Genomic DNA, 3,242 nt, shown 5'->3' with positions numbered 1-3,242 from the left:
CATGGCTCTTGGCTCACCTCCAGCTCTCAGTGTGCCATTGGGATTCCATGTCAGCGAACACGGGTAAGACGCATTTAAGACTTTATCTCCCTCTTTTCTCCCGAGTTGTACATTTCCTCATATCCCCTTCCCTTGTAAATAAACCTTTTATTAACCTTTGTGTGTGCCTGCAGTGGAGTATTAATAAGTCCCTTTTAAGCGTGCGGGTGAGGACCCACAGTCAGGCAACCCATTTTATATCGGGGCTGCCCTGTAACACTTTCACTTCTCAGATTACAGGCCATTGATCTGAGAAAATGGGGGGGCATCGCACCCTAAAGGGCCTGTTTCCCCATCTCATCTCCAGCTGGCCTCGTTATAATCAGTCACACACAGTCAGTTACAGCAAACAGCCGTCAGAACAGCCCGTCACAGCTGGTGCTCCTGGTATCCATTACGTTCAGCCTCCAGTACTGGTTATCAGCCCCCGGCCTCACCCAGACACTACACTGCCACAGTCAGTTTGCATGAATTCATCAGGAACAGAAATTATTATGCAGACTTTTTAATCTTGCTTTGTCAGACCTTCATACAGGAACCCTCAGACTGAGAGCTCCTTACAGCCAGGAGTCAGGGCTCAGGACCACACCAAGTTCTCACCACCAGAATTGGCCTGCAGTACCTGTATCTTTGGGGAAATTCCTCATGAGGCTCCCATGACATTTGGGGTTTCTGGACCTGCCAAGGGGTTGCCTTCTTTACCCTCATGACAGACCCTTGTACCCCTTAAATAAGTGCCAGTTTATTGTTGTCTTGCAGCCTCTGAGATGAGTCTGGTTTCTGGAAACACAACATTCCAGACAAAGCCTTGGTAACATATCCATATTTCCAATTGTCTATTAAAGAGAAGGGGAAAAAGAACTTTACTGGATTTATGCAAACTTTTTTTTTAATGATTTATTTATGCATAGAAGAGATCGGGTATAGGCCAGAGGTGGTGGGGAGGCTGGTGAGAGGATTCACCAGAGACAGAGTGGGAAACAGAACAGGCAGATCTACTGAAATACACTGCTGAGGGGAGCAGCGGGCAAGTAGGGAGAGGTCTGCTGCACCATGTGGGCAGCTCCCTGGCAGGGGATCCATCTCAGGCCATCACAGTGTCTCTTCCAGGTGTTTCCTTCCATGTCTCTAAGTTCTTGGTTCAAGTCCAAAGCCAAGAATCAGGGGGCCTTCTCCACACGCCTCTCTCCTGTGCGTCTCCGGGTGTTCTCTGCACTGACAAACCTTTATGTTCCGAGCAAACAGCCCACCAGAACAGCCCAGCACAGATGACACTCCTGGTGTCCATCCTGTTCAGCCCCAGAACTTGCCATCAACCTCCTGGGTATCCTGCCCCTGGTACATCAGAGGGCGTCAGTGTCTGGCACTCTTTGGGTCATCAGCAGGGCAGGATCTCAGTTTAAAACAAGAGCTTTAGTTCAAAGAAAACAGATCATGAGTTGTGTAGCGTGTGCGTGCAGCCTGTGTGTTTGCAGGTTCCTGTACTAGGTATGGGCCCTTCCTCCCTGGCCCCCTCTCAAAAGGACAAAGGTGAGGTAGAGGACAGGGCACTGTCTGTGGTTCTCACCCATGTGCTCAATTACAACCACTCAGGCTCAGGGAACAGCAATGAGGTTTCATTAACAAACAGGAGAGCAGGGAAATAAAGAGTTTCTAAGGGCTCAGTGGCAGCTGTTCACCCCAGATAGTGTCCGCAGTGTCTAATAGTCCCAAATTAAGGCTGCCATGCAAGGTGGTACAGTCCTGTCAGGGAGGGCCTGGAGGTGGGGCACAGCCGCAAGCACTGGGCCAGGATCCAACTCACAGTGGCATCGGGAGGTGCTCGCAGGGGGTGCTCCCATCTGAGGTGACACCCCAACAGGCACAGCCACAGTCTGAATGCCAAGCTGGACTGGAAGGAGGCAACAGTAGTAGGAGGTGGTGCCAGACAGACAGCAGCATGACAGGTCTCAAAGGGGAACTTGCTGCTGTAGCCCCAGTGGGCTGCATGCCCTGGGGTGGTGTGGGGGGGATAGAGAGCCTCTGCTGCCAGATTGGCTGCGGCCTTTGTCCATGACACTAATGGGGGCTGGTGGTGAAGTGCCCACCTATTGTCACCCTCTGCCATTCCCTCTGCTGGTTGCAGTGGGCACAGATGTCAGGGTGGCCTGGGCCCTGTCCTCAAGCAGCAGCCTCCTGGAGCCTGCCAGGGTGGGTGGGGTCCATTCAAACCCAGCTGAGGCCCCCACAGCTCTCATCCCTAGCCCACGAGGTGGCCTCAGCGAAGCTGTCCTGTGGCACCCACTGCAGGGCGGCCTTGGAGCTGCCCAGAAGCAGCTCCTCTGGGGGCAGGGGAGGGGGACCCTAAGCCCTAGGGGCTCCTGTGCTTAACCCTGGCTTGCTCTGGGGGAGGGGCCCTCTGAAGGCTGCCTGCCACTGGCTGGAAATCCCCCTCTGCCACCACCTCTAGAGCTGTGCCCACCAGCTCCCACCCGCACACACAGGGTGCCAGGGCAGGAAACCCCCCTGCTGCTGCCAGCCCTTTCAGACTCCTGCTCCCACTGGCCTCTGGCTGTGCCCACTGGGGCAGCCCCACCAACAAAGCCCTCATTCCACCACTCAGGGGGCAGGACAGAGCTGGGTAAGCCACAGGGGTCTGGAGTCAGTGTCACACACTATACCATTATATACAAACATACACACATTCACACATATCTATTAATGCCTTTAGTAAATTTTACTTGAAAAAAAAATTGCATCATAAATTTGTATCAAATGAGTGAGAAATCCATCTAGGGATAGTAGCAGGCCCTCCGCATCTCTCCTTCACATGCTTCACTGTCTGAAATGTTGAATGGCATCCTCACCCCTTTCTTACAACCCAGATGTTACATTAGGATATGCTGTAAAGTCCACCTCTAAATATATCCAGATATAACGACTTCCTGTTATTTTCCTGATCTCACCCCATAAAGCTACCAAATTTTCCATCCTAGAATCTGTGCTAGTTTCCTACATCTATCTTCCCACCTCTCACCTTCACCTCTTGATTCTGCACAGCAGCCAGACAGAGGCTTCTAAAGAGAAGTTGCACCGTGTCACTCTCTGTCCAGAAAGGTCTGTTAATCCCACATCTTACTCAGAGAAAAGATGATGAATTCCAAACCAATCTTCATTGACAAGCCCAAATATTTGGCAATTATTTCCTTTTATAGAAAAGTGTA

The sequence above is a fragment of the Talpa occidentalis genome, unplaced genomic scaffold (assembly GCF_014898055.3).
Source record: "Talpa occidentalis isolate TD23 unplaced genomic scaffold, MPIMG_talOcc4v2.1 talOcc4.2, whole genome shotgun sequence".
NCBI classification, from domain to species: Eukaryota; Metazoa; Chordata; class Mammalia; order Eulipotyphla; family Talpidae; genus Talpa; species Talpa occidentalis.
The sequence above is the reverse complement of the archived record's forward strand: the minus strand, read 5'-3'. Positions refer to the sequence as shown.